Raw genomic sequence first — 23,335 nt, 5'->3', positions numbered from 1 at the left:
TCCACCACCTGTCTCACTAGCGCAAGAACCCAAGTTCAATCTCTGGTACCAAAAAAATAAATAAAAATAAAATAGTTGCAGCTTTCTCTGCAATTATTTTGTTTCATCATAATTAAAATCCCTTCCTCATTAAAAGACAGGTTTTTGCCAGTTTGATATTTACAAAGTTACACCTATCTTTGGGTTTTGTTTCATAGCTCTCTCTGAGGCCAAAATATACACTTGACAAATATCTGTAGTCTCAATTTAACATAATTAGCTTTAAATTATTTCACATGCTAACAGAAATTTGGAACCCCCTTTTTTTCTACCAGACAGCATTGGAAACACTTTGCTTAGAATTAATTCTACATGTAATTATTCTGGGGGAGAAATATGAAACAAAGCAAGGATTATAGTTCTTATTTAGTTTATTTTCCCCGTTCAGTAAATATTACCAACTTTATTGGAACTTCGAAACTTTATTCCAAGGTTGAAGGATCTAAGCTGGAGTTTACCACTCTTGCTTTGCAAAAAAAAAAGGGGGCAGTTAAACAGTGTCCTATAAATTTCAAACTGGAGATTGAGCTTCTGTGCTCCCGTGAGGCTTTGTATGTGTTTCTGTCAGAGAGCACATTTCTCTTGTCATATTGTATCTCTGTGAGCTCAGTAATACTGAGCAACAGAAGATAATCTCCTTCCACACCCTGGTGCCAGCACCGTGCTTTGGCAGGTAGCAGTAACTCACTGGAAACATGCTTGCTGGTGGGCGAACAAATGAAACATGAGTGTGACTTTAGCAATGCAGTGTGCAAAGGGTTAGCAAATCACAGAAGCAGTTAAAGCTCATTTTCAATAAAGGAGGAAAGTGTTGATAAATTGGATATTATTAAAGTTGTACCCATTTTATCTTGATTTAGTAATGCAAGTTTTGCTTAAATTGTTAGTTTCTATTTTCCCAGGGATTCCCTGCTCCCTGTGCAAGTCCTAGCTAGATTTGGCTGGGTTGGGCAAAGTGATTTCCTGAGTTCTGCTCATGTATTCATTCAACAAACATTTATGAAGTGTTTTTTCCAAGCCACATTGTGCTACTGGGCGGAGAATAGTCATTTAGTAGCAAATATGCTTCCACCAGAGCCCTGGACATAGGGTCTCAGGCCCTTCATTCACAAAACAAGGAAGCTCAGAGATGTCAAGCGCAGGAGTGGTGCTCCCTTTGCATGGTATAATGCATCCTTTCTTGATGCTGAGCCCTCTCCTTAGAAGCACTTTGCACTCAGTGGCTCTTCAGCCATGTAGCTCCTTCCCCCAGTTAGTGGTTTATGTCACTGCCCCCCTGCCCATGGCAAACTCAGTATTATGTTTGCAACCACAGAGCCTTTGTCAAGGGCCAGTGACTGTTCTAAGCACTCTGACTGCATTAATTCATTTAATCCCTATAACCCTTTAATCCCATGAGGTTGATGCTGCCAGAACATCATTTTAAAAATAAAGAGAAGTTAACTCACTTACCCAAGATATCCAGCTGTGGGTGGCAGAGCCAGGATTTGAGGTTTAGTACCTGTTTCCAGACTCCATTTCACTCAGCCCTCTCCCCTTTGACTGTGGATGTGTTTTATTCAATTTTTTACCACATTCATCTGCCATGACCGCACCCGAGCAGATTCTCTATAGAAGAATGGAACCAGAAATCTCTGCAGTGAAGGCAGTGAAGAATAATTCATTCCCGTGCTGTTGTCTTATTCTCTTCACAGCTTTATTCTTATTATTGTCATTGTAGCCTGTCCTGCACCCTCATCTTAATTAAGTTTCCTCCTGATTCTCCCAGGGCACTCAGGGCTTCTCTTGGCAGCTTTTAAACTAATTTATTTGTGCAACATCTCCTTATCACATAGTAGACTCACAGCTCCAAGAGGACAGATGGACACCATTGGTTAACTGTGTAGATAGCCCTGTACTTATCTCAGAGTAGACACCCCATAAATATTTGTGGGGTTAATAAATAAGGAATCTCTGACTTCATGGAGTGACCACAGTGTTTCATGTCAGCACCATATAATCCCTTATATGTGCAACATCTCTCAACCACACTTTAAGAGAAAAAGCCATCCCCTGTATGGAGAAAGGTATTTAAAAATATCTTGATAGTGCAGAACTTCAACCGAGTATTACAGCCTTCCTCACAGAGAATTCAGATTCCTCATGCTAACTAAAACGAAACAAATCAGGCTCTCTGACTGAAACCTCATTCATTCACATTCCAGCAAAGTAGAATTTGTGAATATTTTATCTGACTGTGCTAAGGGAAAAAATGTTTCCAAAAGCCAATGATTTACAACAACAAACTAATGGTTTTTATTTTTCATAGAGCAAAATGGCTTAACACCTCAATTGTGATCAGATGGAAGTTTCTGATTTCAATGCAAACAGGTCCAAATGGACTTCTAGTTGGGAAGTTTTTATTTTTTTGTTATCATGGAGTACAAATTGCAGAGTAAACTTAAATACGATGAAGCTAGTGCTTTTTAAAGTCTTAGGGCAATTGCAAGTGTACCGCTTTTCCTGTTAAATGGCTTCCTTTTGCAAATCCTATTTGAACTGTCTTGACTCCCAGCTGCTCCAAAGCTGTTTGTTCTTGTTTTAGCTACCAGATAAATTATAAATTTGAAAAACATGTCATCTTTCTAATATCATTATATGGTTTTGGTTCCTCACCCATTCAAACTCCCCCTCTCCTCACCCACTCCACATTCCCTGGTCCAAATGTGAGAAGATTTATGTAATAAAATGATTTCTATTATTAACCTCAAAGAATGAAGATGCAGTGTTGAAAACAAAATACATAAATATAGGTTGTCATATAGCCTGAAGGTTCTTCAGGTAAATTACAGAATCGTATTGTCTAGGGATCAGCTTATCTTCTAAATACCCAGAGCCCCATTAGAAATGTAACACATTTAATCTACTTGGCAGAATGACATTAAGGTACAATGCATGGGGCCTGTTAAGTAGGATCTCTACAGCTCTGCATTTCTAGTTTCTCTGTTCTGATGAGTTTGGGAGGAGAGGAGAAAGTACTGACTGGTATAGCAGAGAATGATAAAAGCATCCTTGGATTTGTGCCACATTTCTCATGGACCCAGGCTAACTGGTATCTTAGCACCACCACTGACATAGCCATGTAGTCCTAAGCAGGCCACTTAGCCCCTAACCTCAGTGCTTATCTGTAAAGTGGGGATATGATCATCATGACTTTCAGGATTGTATTCTCAATTTAAATTAAATGGGCCTTTAGTCATTTATGATACTATTCTATACTGTACATGCCTTGCAGAGATTCTAGATGACGAACCACTTATGATCATGCTTCTTCCAGTTTGTAGGGACACTCAGTACAGATCTCTACTTGCCTAGAACACACTTCAGAAACAAGGATATAAATCGAAGAACAGAGCTTCTAAAGTGGGAATGATCAACCTCACGCAATAGTGCTCTTTTATTCCACCATACCAGGGCCCACAAGCCCTGATTTGGATCCACATTTACTCTGTTTATACTTTTCTAAAGGTTTAGTCACTTGATTTGCTGACTAATGAGAGAATAGAAACAGCAAAGCAAAAGCCAAAGGGATTGCTACCAATAGCAAATCAACACCAAAAATCAAGTGATGGTACAATAAAAGGGAAGTCACATCAAATATTTCTTTCCCTTTCTTGGCCCTCAACACCAAGATTCAAAAGCATTGCAGTTTATGTAGATTTAAACATCCTTATCCACATTTCAATAGTCCTTAAAAGCATGAGTGGATTACAGCTCAAACAGGACAGCAAATTCATGGCATGTTTCCCAGCACACCCTCTGTCTGTGTCCAAATCAGATGTCAAAAATTAACCTTCACACTCTTTTAGTTGGTGCCAATACAAGCCATCCGTGCCATGGCTGCAGAATCCTTCATGTACAATACTCGAACACTGATCTCCAAACCTTTGGATTTCATTCATGAACTAAAATCCACTTACTATCTTCCTGATGTGATAATTTTTAAAAGGACAAGGACATGGATGACCACATTAAGAGAGGCTTTCTCTCATGATTGAAGACCAAAAAAAAAAAAAAAAAAAAGATTTGACTTACTGAAAGATACTAGCATTTTGTCCAGGAAGGAAATGGAAAAAGCCTTCCCCAAATTCACTTTGCTTGTCCTGAAGTCACTAGGGAGATAGGGCGTAGCAAATTGATCTGATGCAAACATACTATCAATTTTGGGTGAAATGAGTAACTTCTGAACACAGCCCTCAGTCTAGCCATGGGAGGAGAAATTCCCCTGGAAAATATTAATATCAACTGGAACACTGTCCCATGTTTCACAATCTTACTGGGAGTTTCGGGGGCATGACATGAAGGACAGCCTTGAAATTCACAAGATCCTTACAAAACATTTTCATGAATTCAGGCAGTGGATTGTAACCCATGTGTTTCTGATTTGCATAGTACTTACAAGGGATTAGAAGTTAGAAGAATTACTACATAAGATGAGTGGTCCAATTTTTCTAAACCCAGGCCATTTGAACAGAGCTAAATTTCCTTTCTCTGTGTTTAACCCAGAGGCCAAGGACTCTCTGGCTCATTCAAGAGCCTTTGTAATTAGCTACCCAGGGACTAGGATGGGTTTTTAATGGTATGTGTACAGTGAAAACACCAAGAATTCATAGCCTAACTCACTCTTGTTTAGTTGAGCTCAGTGGCTTGTCCCTCCATGTGTGCAGTGATGGAGTGGGAGAGATTAAAGTTATCACCATAAGTTAGTTTATCTCACCCCTCAGGGAAATGTATCTGAAGCCACCAAGAGAGACAGAACTGCCTTGTGCAGACACATCTCAAGGATAAAGCATTCATCCTTGGTGCATGGCTTTATTTGCTCCCATCCTCTCCCTTCATATTTACTTATTTATTTCAAAAAGATGTGACCACATACAGTGTGACCTTGAAATACAGAAATGCATATGGGCCCTGCTTAACAGGTGCGGTTCATTAACAGAGAAGAGATAAAAGGTATGTGAGAGGAAATACTTGATGTTTTGAGAAGACTCCTCTGACCCAGTGTGGGATATTGGGTTGGAGCCAGGTCCCCAGATACCAGTGAATTCTTTCTGAGGAAGTGATATGCAAGCTGGATTTTAAAGGAGTTCACCAGAGAGATAATAATTTGGGGAAGGAAGCAGAGGAGATGCCACATTTAGGTACTGAGGCTAAGGAAGCGTTGCTAGACAAGCAAAGCAGATCAGATCCTGTAATACTCCAGAGTGCCACGCTGGGAAATGAAATGCAAATGCTTTGGATTCCAAGTGGCTGGCGAGGTGCATTTTATGAAGAACCTCCCAAGACTCAGCTGAAATGGTTCTAGGATATGGGTCCAGGACATAAAGTGAGAGAGAGAACCAATATATCTCATCCTTCTTCATAGCCAGTACTCTATTTCTTTCTAAGCCCCTGGGATTGGCTTGGTGACTCTCCTGTTCTCCAAGGGTACAACTTGACCAGACTTTCCCCCCTCCCCAAGCCAGCAGGCCATAGAACCGGCCTCAGGAACCACCTTTAACCACGCTGCTCTACACCGTGAAGAAAGCAGGGCACAACTCTTTCTTTAAAAGAACACAGGGTTGCCATGGCTGTGGCAGTGATGGAAAAGAGCTTGTGCAGGTGGCTCTGAATGTCCTTTCTCGATGTCTTATTCTCCAAAGAAATGTGACCCACTAAAGTTCAGCCTTTAATGCTCTGGACCAATTAAAGATTTTTAAACACCTAACATTTTAAGAAAGATTACCTGTGCCTTAGTTCTGTTTCACATCTTACTGTTGAGATTTTCTCTCACAACAAAAACCTGGTATTTCTGGCGTTGACACAAAACCTTTACCCAAGGGAGTGTAAGTGGAAAACAACAGAGAAACCCAGTGAGTACCATGGTGCAAGTTCCAGGTACCACCGTAACTGAGGCTATTCCTAGGCTTTGCAAGTTGTACTAATCCACCTGCTGTTATTAAGACGCAGCAATAACCACAGCACTACAGGACCATGTATGAGTTATCGGAACCCTGCTGTACGTGGATATAGCCTATATAAGTCTATTCTCAGCCATTGTAGCTAGGTGTCAGCTTTGTGCAGTTTCCAAACTTCATGTAATGAGCTGCTTACAATTTGGCCCAAAGGAACTCCTTTAATACTGGAATCGCCCCTTCGCAGTTCTTGACTTGTATCCCCTAAGGTCACCCTCAGCAGAAGCAAACAGTTGGAAAAAGTAGGAAGGTCAACCCATGGAGTTCTCCTACCTGCCTTTCTTCTCTCCTCCATAGTTCTCAGCTTTGCTCCTTCATACAACTGTAAACCACCACTGGAATGAGGTCAGAGTAAATTTATTGTAGGTTCCCAGAATATTGGCTTAAAGTAAATAAAGACAGTATTCCAAGGTCAAGGTAGCATATGAAAGAGCTGTATGACTTGGCTATAATAGAGTCAACAAAACTGGGTAAGTATATTAGGTAAATATTGCTGTGTAAAAACAAAACAAGACTAAACCCCTCAAAACTTAACAATTTCATGAACATACAATTATCTCACAATGTCTGTGGCTTGGGAATCTGGGATTTTCTTCATTAGGTAATCCTGGGTCATTGGCTCTCAGAAAGTTTTATTCAGTGCACAAGCAGAGACTGAACTGATCTCAAGAGTCAACTGCAGATGTGCTTCCAAGCTCACTTCCATAATTATTAGCAGACTTAGGTTCTTGCTGTCCTTAAGCTGGAAACATCAGTTCCATAGCGCAGCTCACAGATGCAGCAACTGATTTCCTTAGACTGAGCAAGACACACAGGGTCCCAATCATAGAAGCCACAGTCTTTTTTTTTGAATTGGCACATTTTAGGTATGCAATATAAGGACATTCATCATTGGAAATTTGTGCCTTTACATAATATATCTATGTTCTTACTGTTTTCCCACCCCCCTGCTTTCCTTCAATCCCTCCACCCCTCCCTATTTACAAAGATTTTGTTTCCAATTTTTTCATTTTCTCATATTAATTCCATTCCCTTGTTTCCTTTCCCTTACCCCTCCCCATTCCCCTACTCCTTTAGCCCTTTTCTTCCTATTATACAATATCAATTATACATTTTGGTCCTCATTTAGACTGTTTTAGTTTTTCACTCCAGTGAAACTTCTGTATTTACACGTGTGTCCTATTAATTACACTAAGAGTATGACCATAATGTGCATCCACTTAGCTATAAATGTCTCTAGTTTCTCATTCCTTATGGCTGGGTAGTACTCCATTTTATAAGAAAACTGCATTGTAAAAATGGATACATATTGAAGATATACTCCTAAGTGAGATAAATAAGTCACACATGTGTAAATACCGAATAGTTTCCCTGGTGTGAATAATCTGCAACAATGCATAAGATTCTAATAAGATTACTGACATTTAGAAATGGGAAGAAAGGAGCTAAAGGTGTAGGGAAGGTGGGATGGGTAGGGGAAGAGTAAAAAGGGAAAAGAAAAAAATATGAGAGAATGAAAAGATGAAAATAAAGTGTTTGTAGATGGGGAGGGGAAGAAGGGGTGAAGGGAGGGCAGGGACAAGGGGAAAAAATGGGAATCAAGACTTGTCATGTAGAGGTACAAGATCCCAACAATGAATGTAACTGTACTGTATCCCTAAAATGTATCAATAAACTCAATTAAAGCTGAAAAAAAAAAAGAAAGAAAACTGCATTGTATACCTAGATACCAATAAACTCAATAAAAAGAAAAAAAAAGAAAACTGCACTTTCTTTGTCCATTTTCCAATTGATGGGCAATTGGGCTGTTTCCAAATTTTAACTGCTATAAACTGTGCCACTGTGAACATAGGTATGCATATATCACTGTGGTATGATTCTTTTAATTCTTTGGGGAAGATACCCAAGAGGGGAATAACTGGGTCAAGTGGGACCTCCAATCCTAATTCTTTGAGGTACCTCCATTTTGATTTCCATCGTGGTTGCACCAGTCTGCACTCCCACCAAAGATGAAGAAGGGTTCCTTTTTCCCTACATCCCTGGCAGCATTTGTTATTGGTTGATTCCATGATAGCCCCCATTCTTTCTGGGGTGAGGTGGAATCTCATCATTGATTTCACGTGTGTCTCTTGAATGCCCAGTGATTTTGAACATTTTTTCATGTGTCTATTTGCTATTTCTACTTTTTTGTCTGAGAAATTTCTCTTCATTTCAGATGCCCATTTTTGAATTGAGTCTTTAAATTTGGGAGGTCTGATTTTTGAAAGTTATTTATGTAATTTAGATAGTAGATCATTATCTGAGGAAAACATCCTTCCCACATTATAGGTTGTCTCTTCATGCTTGTTGGTGTTATCTCTTTATGTGTAGAAGCTTTTTAATAAGATGAGATCCCACTTGTTGATTCTTTGTGCTAGTTCATGTGTGACTGAGGTTTTGTTCATGAAATCTTTTCCTACACCAATGCCTTCAAGAGTTCTACCAAACCTCTTTTCCAGCTGGTTGAGTGTTTCTGTTTTAATATTTAGATCTTAATCCATTTCTATTTTAGGTGAGAGATAATAGGTCTAGTTTTAATCTTTGGCAAATTGAAACCCAGTTTTTCCAGCACCATTTATTCAAGAGGCTATCTTTCCTCCAGTGAAGGTGTTTGGCACCTTTCTCAAAGATGAGGTTGGAGAATGTGTCTGGAATTGTTTCTGCATCTTCTAGTGTGTTCCACAGGTCTTCGGGTCTGTTTCCTTGCCAACACCATGCAGTTTTTATCACAGTAGCTTTGTAGTATAGTTTCAAGTTGATAATTGTGATACCCCCTACTTTGTCTTTGTTGCCTAGAATTTCTTTTGCTATTCTAGGTCTCTTCTTGTTCCAAATGAATTTTTGGATTGTTTTCTCAAGGTCTGTGAAGTATGCTGCTGGCATTTCAATTGGGATTGCATTGAATCTATTCAGCAGTTTTGGAAGTATGGCCATTTTCACTACATTGGTTTTTCTTACCCAAGAACAAGGAATGTCTTTCTATTTTCTGATGTTCAATCTCTTTTTTCAGAGTGCTATGGTTTTCAGAGTAGAAATCTTTGATTTCTTTCATTAAGTTTGTTCCTAGGTATTTCATTTTTTTTGGATGCTATTGTGAAGGGAGTTGTTTGTCTAGCCTCTCTTTCAGTGAGCCTATTGTTCATGTACGGGAAAGCTATTGATTTTTATGTGTTGACCTTGTATCCATCTATTCTACTGAATTTGGTTATTAAGTCTAAAAGACTTTTAATACAGTTCTTGGGGTCTTCTATACAGAATATCATGTTGCCTCCAAATAATGACAATTTAACATCTTTGTTTCCTATGTTTATTTCTTTCTCTTATCTAATTATTATGGCTAAAATTTCCAAAACTATATTGAACAGGAGTGGTGATAGTCCCTGATTTTAGTGTGAAGGATTTCAGTTTTTGACCATTTAGTATGATATTGACTATTAGTTTTTCATAAATAGCTCTTATCAGGTTGAGGTAGAAACCATCTATTCCAATTTTTTGTAGGTTTTTTATCATAAATGTGTGTTGGGGATTGTGTTGATTTTCTTGAACACTTTTTCTCCTTTTTTTTTTTTTTTGTACTGGGGATCGAACTTGGATCCTTGAGCTTGCGAGGCAGACAGTGGAACCACTGAGCTGAATCCCCAGTCCTTTTCTGCATCTATTGAGATGATCATGGGGTTTTTAGCCTTGGCTTTATTAATATAGTATATTACATTTATTGATTTGTATATGTCGAATCATTCCTGCATCCCTGGGGTGAATCCGACTTGGTCAGGGTGTACGATCTTCTTGATGATCTGCATTCTGTTTGCCAGTATCTTATTGAGGATTTTTTGCATCTATGATTTTTGGTGAGAATGGCCTATAGTTCTCTTTTTTGGTTGAATCATTCTCTGCTTCGGGGATCAAGGTGATGCTTGCTTCCAGGAATGAATTTGGGAGTATTGCTTCCCTTTCAATTTCATTGAAGAGTTTAAACAGTAGTTATTCTCTAAATGTCTTATAGAATTCAACAGTAAAGCCATCAGGCCTCAGGCTTTTCTTAGTTGGTGTGTTTCTAATTACATTTTCAGTTTCATTGAGTGATATTGTGTTCAGAATTTTTAGGTCTTCATTCAACTTTGGTAATTCATAAATATCTAGGAATCTGTCCATTTCTTTTTATGTTTTCCATCTTATTATTGAATAGGTTCTCAAAGTAGGTATTGATGAGCCTCTGGATTTCTGATTGGTCTGTTGTAATTTCACCCTTTTCATTCCTAATTGCATGGATTTAGGTCTTTTCTTAACTTTTTTTTTTTATAAGGTTGGATAAGGGTTTGTCAATTTTGTTTATTCTTTTGAAGAACCAACTCTTTGCTTCGCTGATTTTTTTATATCATCTTCAGTCACCATTGCATTTATTTCTGCTCTGATCTTTGTAATTTCCTCCCTTGTATAAGCTTTGGGTTTGTCCTGCTCTTCTTTTTCTAGAAGCTTGAGGCTCAGCATCAGGCTGTTTATTTGAGCTTGCTCTCTTTCCTTGATATGAGTATTCACTGTTACGAATTTCTCTCTTAGGACTGCTTTCATTGTGTCCCATAGATTCTGATATTTTGTATTGACATTGTCATTTAATTGTAGAAACTGATTTCTTCTTTAATTTCCTTTGGCATTGCCTTAGGGGATCTGGAAGTAGGGTTTTGAGACTTGTTTATATATTTTCTCATTTCAGCAGATGCAACCTGCTGTGCCTTTGTTGAGACAACTTTTTGTTCACCTAGTGGTCTTCAATTCTCAGCAAGCCACCAAGAGGCCTTTTCTCTACTGTTCACCAGAACAGCAGTTCCTGACTCAGAGTGGTGGCCTTCTGGATCCCTACAGTGTCCGGTTGTCTGGGTAGGGTTCTGGCTGAGCCCTTTGCAAACTTGGGATGCTATCTAGGCATGCCTCTGGCTAGGGCCTGTCACCCTGAGTAGCCGTTGTCTGGGAAGGCCTTTGGCTATCACCCCAGTTGCTGGTTCCTGAGCAGGCTTCTGGCCAGGGTCTGCACACTCTGACTGATTCTATCAGAGCATGCCTCTGTCTATTACTTGTTTGCCTTTGCATCTCTTTTCCAAGATGGTCTTTGGCTGTGGTCTGTGGGCCCAAGCGGCTGGGGTCAGGGCAGGGCCATGGTTGGACCTGCCTGCACCCATGCCACTCTGGTCCAGACTGGCTTCTCACCAGCCACAATCTTTATTATAACCTAATCATGGAAGTGATAGCTGATTCTTGGCTACATTCTATTTTGTTGCTAGAAGGAAGCCATCAAATCCAGGCTGCTCTTTAGTAGAAGTTCTAACAATGTAAGAGTATAGCTACAAGTAAGCAGGTATCACTGGGCCATCATGAAGAGCACCTGGTGCACTAGCCATCTCAGCTTTTGTCACTTAGTGTTTGTATAAACTTGGGCAAGTAACTTTTTTGAGTCTTAATTTCTCCATCAGTGAAAAAAAAGATAGTCAATGTAAAACACATGAACTACCAACATATAACAAGTAGTAGCTAAAATAAAGATGATGATGATGGATATAAGTTTTGATTTCTTCCTTTCAGAGGACATTGGAAAACCTTGTGGGCATCCATATGAGTGTTTAATTGTATAGAAGAGTGGACTGAAGGAATCTGATGTTTTTACCATTCATAACTCATTTTCTCCTGGCTCAGAGAAGAACAGAAGCCTACTTCTTCCAGTAGCATGGGCCACATCAGTGACTACCATATGCATTTCTAGCATCTTCAGTGATTTTCTTTTTACTTTCTAGTGCTTTAAGCTCATAAACTAGTAAATGGACAGGGAATTATGACAAGGTAAAGATGACACTGAGGGGAATAATAGTCTCTGGCCTCCAGATGTGACTTATCTTTCACTGCCAGGAAGCCATGTCTATGACTATGCAGCCTTTGGGGAAGGAGGCATTGAGAATGGTCATCCATTCAAGCAGGATTCCTAGGAGAATTTCTCTAAATACTAGCAGTAGCCTTTAAATATAGCTACCATGCAGCTCTCTGTGTCTTGTCTTCTTGCAGTTTCTGCAGAATCCTCTGCCTATAGTGCAGGTCCCCCTTTATGGTCATCCAAATGGTTCTGTGTTCTGTAGTATTTTCACCCATTAGCATTCCTTCATCAGAGACAGCAGGAAAGATTTCATGCTCAGCCTCACGATTCTAATACAGGTAACCTGCCCTTCAGTGAGAGTCACTCCTCTGAGGACATAACATCACAGTAATCAATAGCCACTTGAGGTGGAGACTATTATTATTACTGTTCTCAGATGATGAAACTGAAGCAAAATAAAAATTAAGCAACTTGGCCCACTACAACTTTTCATTAGAGCTAGTAAATGAAAAGATGTTTATGAAGATATGCAATAAAATAAAGCTTTGTTAGAGAGTTCACCACCGGAAACAGGTGTGCCTTTTTCTTGCCTGGTTCTTCCCTGGGATTCTGACAAGGTTTTAAATATATAAAATGAAGGTAGAGTGGATATGATTTGGAAATGAAGTCTTTTCAAAGTTGTTGACATGTGCTGATTGGTCAGGTCCAATTTCACACTTTGTATCTCCTGTGGTAGTACTTTTCCTGACATCTGACATCATGTCACTGAGGAATAGTGACAGAAAGACTCAGGTGAGAGCGAATGAAAGCCACAGACTTGGAAGGGTGATGAAATGAAATCTGAGTTATCTAGGCAGCCCAGTAACTGTGGGAATGAAGTGGTTTGGAGTAGTGTGTGGGGAGAGAACAGGAGCTGACCTAATCAGTGTGTGACTTGTATAAGCCAAAGCTTACATTTAAGCCTTACCTTCCTCATTTTACAAAAATACAAAATAAGATAACGCATAAAATCTTGGTTCCAGTCCATAATGGTTTACCAGGTAGCTTTTAGGGATCTCAGTTTCCTGCACTGTATCAACATATTGCAAACAAGAGTATGGGATGAAATGTTCTTCACAGCCTGCCTCTCTTTCATGCCATTCTACAATTTTCAGGCAAAGCAAATGGAACAGTTTCCATACAGATGCATGGAACTAGGAGTGACTGGCTATCCTGCAAAACTTGAAGGCATTCTTTGTAATGAATGATATCATAGTTCATGCAGCATGCCAGATTCCTATCATGAAGAGAAGCCATTGAAATCAGCAAACAAGGGACTGTACTTAAGCTTCTCTGAGTTTTCAAAGAGGCTCAAACTACTTTTCTGAAAAATCTATGCCTAAGATTCAGAACTGTACTGCATACCTTATTCCTTTTGATTGCAACATATGTTGATGAGCTGGGAAAGTTCATGGGAGAGTTCTCAGTTGGCTCTTGAGGATAACTCATTCATAGCAGAACATATGCAGTCTACTGTGTCCTTGATTCTGTGGGACACAGCAATGAATCAGAGTTGTAGTCTCATCTTGAGGGAGCTCACAGTCTACTGGGGAGGACAAAGAGGCAAACAGTTCAGCCCAGCGGGAGATGTGCTCTGCTACTACTCAGAAGGAGGAACGAAGGGGCTCTGCTAAGCAATGCTTTCACCAAATTTCCAGGGAGATGTTTTCCAAAGGCAAATGAACTAAAAGAAGGTAATGTCATTCCAAAGAGATGGAACCTCATAACTTAAAACTCAGAAGCAAGAGGAGACTATCTATTCGCATCAGAGGAGCTGAAGAATCTCTGTGCTTCTTGAACCAAGAATGCCTGTCCATCTTGATGATGTGGGGTGGCAGTACAGACACCAAACGAGGCAGGGAACCATACAGACAAAGCAAGGGATTGGGAGAAGCAGGCAATGGGACCAGGACATAAGAAATCCTTCCAAGTGCTATTAAAGAGGCTAAACTTTTATCTTAAGGACAATGAAGAGCCACTGGGAGATTTCAAAGATGACTAGCACACTTAGCTAGAAATTTGTGGCATATGGTGAGACTAAATGATATGTAAGTCTCCTGTATATTTAAACCATCCCAAACAGATACTTATGTATTCTCTTTCATACACTATCCTGAGAAATAAACTCTTTAATATTTAAAAAGTAAACCATTTTACTTTTGCAGCTTTTAGTCACGAAATGTTATCAATCTAGCAAATTTTTCATTTCTCGTTTGTGATTTGTGTGATCCCCGCAAGGTGTGGTGAAGGATTCTATTGTGAATAGAGTTGGATCAAAATGCAAAGAACATATAACTGTCTTACCTACACAAGGAAAGAGAAGACTGAAGATATATAAGTGATTTTTGGACATAAAAAATGAATTGATTTTCATAGTCAGATATTCTATATATGTGACTGTCTAAGCCTCAACTTCCTTGTGTATAAAATTGGGATAATGATACATCTATTGCATAAGTTATTGAGAATGTTTGGGGAGATAAGACAGAGAATGGGCAAAATCCTTAATCGAACAACTAGCACAAGAAAGAAATTTCTTAAGTACTAACTTAAATTTTTTGTTTCGGTGTTTACATATTTTAAAATAAATTTTATGATGTATATTTGAGATTTACAACATGTTATGGGATATATAGAGATAGTAAAATAGTTAAAGTGAGGCAGATTAACATGCCTGTTATCGCATATATTTAATTTTTTGTGTGTTCATGACAAGAACAGCTAAAATCTACTTATTTAACAAAAATCATTAATATAATACAATTTTATTAGCACTATGTTTTGTTCCAGTGGTTGCATCATACCTTTTATGAAGCTAAATATAGAAGAAAAGAGTTAGAAATATTGACAATGAGAAGCCATAACTACTGTCACACTAGCTAGTTGTAATAAAATCTCTGATATTTGGACACTTCAGATTCAGAATCTTAATAATTTGATTTAGTATGAAATTCTTTGTTCCATGGAACAGAAACTAGTTGCTTTCAAATGAATAATGAAAAGTCTAGTGGTGGTAGAGATGACTAGAAGGTGGTGATGTTAAGTCTTTTAAAAATATTATAGCTGTCAATCCATCATCCCCCCCCATATATATAACTATAAACAATTTTCAAAGCAGGTATATGATATGCTGATTATAAACTTGACCATATTAACTTATTCAAGTATTTCCAAATGTCATTTAAATTGATAACATCTCAGTAGTCATTTATTTTAAAGAATATCTCCAAAAGCAAATATATGACATTTTTTGGAAAACACTTTGTACTTTCTACTTGCCACATCCTGTTTTTTCTGTTACTCTTAGTGAAAGTTATTTTGCAGAATTCATAGCAATCGCCATTTATTTATTCAGCAAATATTTATTGAGCGCCTATTCTGTACTAGGAAATAGATTGGGTGCTGGAGACACAGGAGTGGAAAAAAAAAAGACAAGGTCACTTGGTCTTGGAACTTTATCTTAGTCATAGGTTTGGCTGTGGAATAACACAGTGATAATCTTTGGGAAGCAGGTATAGAAAAAAGCACATGATAAAATTGGTCAGTGATAGAATAAGTTCATCATAACTTTGGCCACTATACAAAATTACAAACTTCAGGACAATAGCATTTTGGGACAATGTTTTGGAAGTTCTGATTAAGATACTAAAATTATACAAATGACTCTTAGCATGTAGAGATTTAAATGTTTCCCCATTATCAAAGGATTCCACTCCACTCCAGAGCCATAAAAATTCTTCTAAGTTTCTCACTGATTTGATATAAATTTTAAAAGAAAATTAAACTCCAAAACTTACCATTTCAAGCCTCCACAGGAATCTGGCCAATAGCTGTGGTTCTTCCTATCTTGTCTTTAATTCCCAAGGCTCCCTGAAAACTCCATGGACTTTGACACAGAGAGAAAATAACACTGTGGCTATTTCCCACAGCTCTAAGCACTGCCTCATCTTAGTGATTTCTCCCCAGCCTGCCTGCCTGCCTTTCTTTCTTTTGTTTGTTCTTTCTTTCTTTCAGTTGCTGAATGCCTCTTAGATGCCAGTCATATTTTTTTTTGTTTTTCTCTTTAGTCCCGTAGGAATATATAATGCAATCTGTGATTTCTCTAAGTCTAAATAAGCACTCACTGGCTCTCCAACCAGTACTTGGGCCAGTCGTTTAGATAACATAAAACTACCCTTCCCCAAAAGCAACAAGTTATACTGTTCCACTCATTATTAACTAAAGGAGACTCACTGAAGGAAGTGACAGCAGCCTTTTTGTGTGTATTTGCTTTCCATTTACCTTGTAACCTTCATCTCTCATTTTAAAACAACTTTATTTGTAGCACTAAAATATGGTTCTTAATCTAGGAAAATACCCACCATATTATTTTGAAAATCTCTTTCTAAATTTACATAATTTATTTAGAAGCACAATTATTAGGAGAGCTCAGATCTTCTCTAACTTTTAGATTGCTTGAATTAAGCTGCTGCTATGATTGCTTGAATTGAGTACATTTTTTTTTCTCAGTTTCTTGTAGCCACAGAATTCATCTCTCTTTTCATACACCCATTCATCTAGTCAACCAACCCATTATGATGCTGGAAACTAAGCCTTGCTCTAGACCCTGAATCCAAACTGAGACCAAGGCAGTGTCCCTGCCCTCAAGGAGTTTGCATTATGAGATACACTGGGGTCTGCCAGCTAATGGGTTTGCAGCTATTGGTCAGCTAATGAGTTTGGATATACAGCCTGAGCTCTGAGCAGTTGACTTCCGTCTTTGAATCAGTTGTTCTGACCTCAGAGAAGTTTTTCTGTCATAAGTCTAGAGCATTATGTAGGTGTCTCTGATCTGGCCTGACATCTTACCTTGGTTATTGTTGTAATCACTCTGAAACGCAGAGCAGTGATGTACACTCAGTAGCTGATGAGAAGCATTTATAGAACTGAGTTGAGTTTAAATTCATTTGCTCCCTAAAACTACTAGTGAATCAAGATTCCAATAAAGGACACTTTTCTAACCTTTATATTCTAAACCAATTGAAAAATAAGAAAAAAAAGAGTTGGTAGATATAACAGATACCATCTATGATACTGTTATAAATGGTTATTAGAGAATATGGCTTATATCTACAGGCAGATGGCCTTCCAAGAACAAGTACATTTATTCACCAGGTCACCAGCATCACTTGACCATGCCGTAGGACAGGGTTTGCCCCCAGAAAAGAAAAGCAGAGGAGGAGCATTCCCTGAAAAACTTGTATATGAAAAGAGGAGGAAAGGATCTTACTTCACCTGCCCAGTTTGTCCTTCTAAACAATAAATCTCTGATAAGATTCCTTCTCTCTTCTCAACTCCACCCTTGCTCCAGGTAGGACAAGGAGGCAGAGGGACAGGACTATTAACATCTTAATGAGGATCCCCGCAACAGAAAGTCATCAAGTGAAAAACATTCCCTAGCACCACTCATCTCTAGCTTGATTTGGTTACACACTCACTATTCTCTACCTGTTTTCTTTATATTTGTCTTAGTTCACTGTTGAGTTCCCCTTCCAAGTAATTTGAGTCATGTAATTCCAACAACACAGATCTTATTTCTTACCTGATTTCTTTTGCTTGCCCCTTGTGCATAGGCCCATTTTTTGTTTTATGTTTTTGTTTTTCCTAGATTAGGTCTGCCTGATTTGGCCCCTAGCCTAAATAGTTCCTACTCTAAACTACTGGGGACTCATTGTAATGAATGAACATATTCATTATTGGGCAACTATACCAGGTACTTGTTTGGGACATCAAGATGTAGAAATAATCTAGTTAGATATAGTCCTTTCCTCCCAGAACCCACCATGGGCTAGAGAAATAAACCAGCTATTTATATGCCAACCTCAGTAATTATTCAGGCAGGGAAATTTGTTCATCTGACATATTGCAAGATCTTCCCAGTATTGGCTACAGATCCTGACATATGCGTTTAGACTCCTTTCCATGGTGTTTAAATTGCTGATAAAATGGTTACTCGTAATGTTTTTAACTGCTATCTTGACTTTTTCTTTTCAATTTTTCTATACCATTAACTTCTGATAAAGTGTGTGGGGGAAAATCCTTCCAAAGTTCCATGCAGCCAAGAAAAAAGAATCAAAGATATGCACTAGCGTTTTGCACAAACAAGAGGGGTTTCTGAGGTAGTAAAACATATGCTTGACAAGTGATATTGTCCCCCAGTGAGATAGTGTACATATCTCCACAACCTGAAATTGCATGAATGATCACCCTGGTTATCAGTTCATACATGCTCACTGTGGCTGGGTGGCTCCAGGAACTGCCTTCTTGAATGGCTTCAAGTCCCTCTTCTCCAACAAATCCATCATCTAAAGTCCATACTCTAATCGACCTTGGGGAACACACAGTACTCCATTGTATTTTACCATGTTAGGTAGAGTGTGGGGAGTCTCAGCAAGTAAACTCTGAAGTGCACTCCCCAGTTTTTCTCACCATGTAGTACCTCTGTAGCCCCAGTACTTTGGCATTGGAAGATTTGTCCTCTCAGCAGAAGTGTCACTAGAGGCAGTCCTCACTTAGTGTCACGAGTTCCCCTCACCAGTGTCGGCACCCTGGCACCACATGGCAACTGGTAGAAGTAGAAGTTTTTGTTTCTGTTTTCTGAGAGCTCACCAGTTGCCTCAGCATCCCATCGTGGAGGGAATCTGTGCTACCGCTGTCCCAGGTTGGCCAGGCCGTGATCAGTTTCTTGTTATCTCTGGTGAACAGGCTCTGTAACCTGCCAAGCACAAAAGGTCACTTTCACTCAGTAGCTATGTGTACACGCCCATGTACATAGTGTGATTGAAAAATACTGCCGGTGTTTAAATTTTTAGAAGTTACTACAGTAATAGGTGCATTACCATTTATGCCCTTCAAAGTATTCTTCGCTTTGAACACACTTACCCTGTCATCCTTACCGCTTTCTGAAGCAGTTCTGCAAGTCCTCTTCTGTGAGTACCTTTAGTTGCCCTGTCATGGCTGCCTCAGTGTCCTGAATTGATGGAAAATGTTTACCCTAAGTATAGACCCTTCAGGAAAGAAGTCATATAGTTCCAGACTCGGTAGATAAAGTGGATGAAGACACACTAATGTATTTACAAGCCTGCCTTTCCATTGGATGCACTGGCCAGCAGCATTCACTGTATTTTTTAATCTCACATTATAAAGACATGAAAAAAAGACTTTCACAGCTGCTTCAGGAATTGGCCAGAAAGATGTAATAAGTGTTTTCAAAGCGATAAGGAATATTTTTAAGGCAATTAATGGCAATGTGTTTTTTACTGTAGTATATTTTTAAAAGAATTTAATATTTACCATACAGTTTGTTCACTCCTTATAGATGTATATTTGCACATGTACACACACACACACGTATCTATGTATGAGTGGCTGTTATTGGGCAGTGGTTGCTCTGGCAAATCCTATGAATATAACCATGAGTGAGGTAGCTTTGGTGTTTGTCCTCCTGGAACCCATATGGTAAGGGACATAGACACAATTCAGTAAAAGCAGAGGGTTTCTTAAATGTGGTCATGTCAATCCATATCGGCTGGGATACTTATTAAAATTGCCAGGCCAAGATGTTATCTCAGTCCTACTGAACCAGATGCTGTTGAGGGTGTGACCTGGGAATCTTCATCTTAGCCTTGTTCTAGGTGCAGTCTAAGGTGAAAACCACTACGATGTAATTGATACTGCAACAGAGAGGTGTTGGTTGTTCATAGAATTCTGAAGAGCAACTGGAAAAAATATCCGGTAAAGAAAAGCTAGAGAGACCATGAGGAGATTTTTCAAAGCCTACTTCCTCCTCCCCTCTAACTAAAGGGTTCCACCAAATGATGACCAGTGTATTGCTTCCTTCCTTTGTAATGCTTCCAATTTAAAGGAAAAAAAGGTTTTCCTATAGATCTTTGCAACTCAATTAGCTGTTTACATTAGTTTCACTTTCTTTCCTGTGGCTACTTCTCTCCAATAATAACAACAGTACAGAAACCTAAATTGGTTCAGACACTTTGCAGGACCCAAACCGCAGATCCAGAACCTTCCATGTGTAACTCATAAACACTGAATCCCTGACCTCATCTCAGCTCCCTGGTAGCTGTCCCCAGTGGAATGCGTGATACTACATTTCCTGCAAAGAACCAAGTTTCATCCTGAGAGAATGAGACCAACACCTACTCACTGAAGTTCCATTTCTTCACTATGTGTAACCACTTCTTAATTTTGTTTGTTTGGGATCCAGCTTACTGAGGTCAGTTAAAGTCAGAAGGAGATGTCGCCTTGATTTAGTAAAATTATATTCTTTGTCTGCTTTGGGTTTATCTCCTTGGGCTGGGGTGTCATTTGAATTTTATGTTTTTGTCCTTATTTCTTCCCACCATTTCTCTTTCCTGGGGAAAGTTTTCAGTGTTGTGCTCACCCTATCTGTTTGCATGGAAGATGTTTGTTTCTATAAAGTGCCTGTCCTGTCAGATCTCCATCATCTTTATAGTCTTGCATTCTGTCACTGTGGCTTATGTCTAGCTGTGGTTTGTTATGTTTTGACAGGAGTTTGTTATAAAGCTGGAGATCACGTCCGGCTTTGCCTTTCAAACTTTCTTCTTTACGGTAGCCATAAACCTGTGCTACTAAAATGTTCCCTCTAAGGAGAGAGGGAAATTCTGATAACAAAAGCCTTGGAGGAAAGGAAAAGAGATGGGGAGAGGAAACAGAGAAGGAGGGAGGGAGAGAGAGAATTTTGGAGCTGTTATTAAAGTAGCAAGGAACATACCAGCCATCGTTCAAACGAAGACTAAGAAAAGAATACCAAGAGTTTCCAAAGATTTGAGAAAAATAATAACAGACAAGTGGTAGAAATGTACCTACATTACCCTACCATGATATTTTTAATCTGGAATTCTGGGTGAGCTGACAGCTATAGATACATGAATAAAGTTAGCACTGAGTTTGAAACAAGGAGAGAAAGCAAGGTGTGGTTATGTCTACTGATTTCTCAGTATCTCCTCTGAGGTAGCCATCTTGAAAGTCCATTAGTGCCAAGCTTTAGAATCATCTTGATTTTCTGTGTGGAAGATACGTGTAGATTAGGTGTATATGATTCTTGATAGGATTCATTATATTTCAGCCTTTGTTTCTACCATGTGTAAGCAGTTATTGATTAGTTGGTGTATGTAACAACCTAACTGCATACTTAGCTGGTACTATCTGTTGAGTGCTGTTGCATCCTGGGAGGGTGACCAGCTACTTTGTCTTTTTTGTGCATTTTAAGTAGTTCTCAAGGTCATCAGAAAGAAAGTAATGCAGTAGTGGCTTCTATCCATTATTTTGTTTTCTGTGGTTTCAGTTACCTGCAGCCAAAGGCAGTCTGAAACTATTAAATGGAAAATTTCAGCAATAAACAATTCCTAAATTTTGAATTGCACACTTCTCTGAGTAGCATGATAAGATCACACATACGATCCCGCCCTCCCCCACACAGGTCATGATATGTGTTTTCTTAGTGTATCCACGTTGTATATTCTACCTACCTGTTAGTAACTTAGTAGTCATCTGGGTTATTAGATTGACTGTCACAGTATCACAGTGCCCATATTTGCGTCCCCCTTGCATAATAGCCTAATACTATGTCACAATGCACACGACATTCACCTCACTTGATCTTATATGTAGGCACTGTATCATCTCACATGATTACAAGAACGGTGAGTCAGTACTATGTGATATATTGAAAGAAACTAAATTCACATGTTTATCATAATATATTATAATACATTTATTATTTATTGTTGTTACTCTCTTTCCATGCCTAAATTCCAAATTAAGGTTTATCATAGGTAAGTGTAAGTAGAAAAAAAAATCATATATATCAGGTTTGGTGCTATCCATGGTTTCATGAATTGGCTGGCAGTGTGAAATATTTCCCCCATGGAACAGGAAGGAGTGCTGAACTCTGTACGGTATCTCTAGAAGATTGGTACTTTTCTCCTCCTCATTTGTCTGATAAGAAATCCAAGGCCAGAGTGATTCTGTAACTTGACCAACAGCCCACAACTGCTACATAGCAAAGTTGGAAATCAGGTTCAGGCAGGGTGGCTCCAGGTCCACATTCTTGATCTCATAGTCCTCGCCTGGGAGAAGGCCTGGCCTGAGGAAGCCCAGGAGGAAGAAGTCCAGAAGGGCTCCAGGACCTTCATAGCAATTCTTAACAATAGCACAGGAGAGAGAAAAGGTAGCAACAAGGAGTCAGGACTCTGTCATCCTGATGCAGCAACCCTACTGTCCACTTCTGTAATTCAGTGGTGTTCTCCACTCCTCTTCTCACCATTGGATGGTTCCTTCCTCCTGGAGGCAATGCAGCAGAGACAGGATGCAGACATGTCCATTTATCTTATTGAGTGAGCCACAGTTCTCTACTTGAAAACAAATATGGCAGCTTCAAGTGAGGGATGATGGGACAGAGATGAAAAGCCAAGGGGATTCTGTGTGTTGTATCAGTGGGTGCGGATGTGCACTGGCTACGAGGTGCCAAGGGCAAGCCAACCATGCCATTCCAGAACCCATGGAATCCCCCAAACCTGCACACAGAATGCCCGAGCCCAGAAGCTGGCACCCATGCAATTTCATGGTTACAGTGGCCCTGCTGAGTAGTGTGTCAGAAAGCTCATGCAACATGAAGTTCTGTTGGAATGACTGCTCCTCTTCTTACAGACATCGTGCAATGGTCAGATACAGTCCCCAAGGGACCTGTGTGGAATGAGCCTGACCCTTGTACAGCTTTTCATCTCTACAGACTTTAGCTTCCTTGTAGAATGCCCCTCCGTGGAATACTGACTTGGAGTCCTTTTTTGTGCTTTCAATAAGGAGTTTGTGAATTGTAAATTCACAGAAATACAAAGGACAAGCCCCACTGATGATAAGGAGTCTCAGACGGGAGACTATTTTCCTTACAAAACTCAAAGTTAACTTTAATTGCCAAATGAATTTTTTAAAATGGTGAGCCTCTAGACCACATTTTGTGGGCTAGAATGTTGAGATGTGAGAATCCCAGATAGGTACCCTAAAACCCAGTTTTTCTCTTTTTACGGTCTTGGTTTTCTGGTCTTAACCAGAAAGTAGCCTTTCCTCTGCATTTGAAACTGATGTGTACATCTTCAGGTTGGCAGAAGGTCCAAATAGAAATGCCAACTCCGCTCTCTTTCTTTTGCCAAACATTTCCCAAGTAGCTATTTTACATCACAAATGTGCTGTGATACTGGGATGCTCAAGAAATATTCCCTGCCTTTGGGAAGCTACAGACACTGAGAGAAAGACAATAAAGTTGACAGGTACAGTTCAGCAGGCAAGTCCCAAT

At 39.3% G+C, this 23,335-nt stretch overlaps 1 protein-coding gene and 1 long non-coding RNA gene across 10 annotated transcripts in view; one reads left to right on the top strand and one right to left on the bottom strand.

The window, feature by feature from the left end:
• Ldb2 (LIM domain binding 2) overlaps nt 1-23,335 on the top strand; it is a 459,105-nt gene that overhangs the window by 343,186 nt on the left and 92,584 nt on the right. The gene's annotated exons all lie outside the window — the stretch shown is intronic.
• Nucleotides 57-15,913, bottom strand: LOC117284249. Its single transcript, XR_004515337.1, has 4 exons — nt 15,765-15,913; nt 13,333-13,513; nt 6,306-6,367; nt 57-1,647 (listed from the first exon to the last, which is right to left on the bottom strand). It is a non-coding gene; the product is annotated as an uncharacterized LOC117284249 (long non-coding RNA).

Source organism: Fukomys damarensis, unplaced genomic scaffold (genome assembly GCF_012274545.1).
Source record: "Fukomys damarensis isolate Sample0158 unplaced genomic scaffold, DMR_v1.0_HiC HiC_scaffold_35, whole genome shotgun sequence".
NCBI lineage: Eukaryota > Metazoa > Chordata > Mammalia > Rodentia > Bathyergidae > Fukomys > Fukomys damarensis.
Note: the sequence above shows the minus strand (reverse complement) of the source record. Positions and strands in the feature narration are given on the sequence as shown.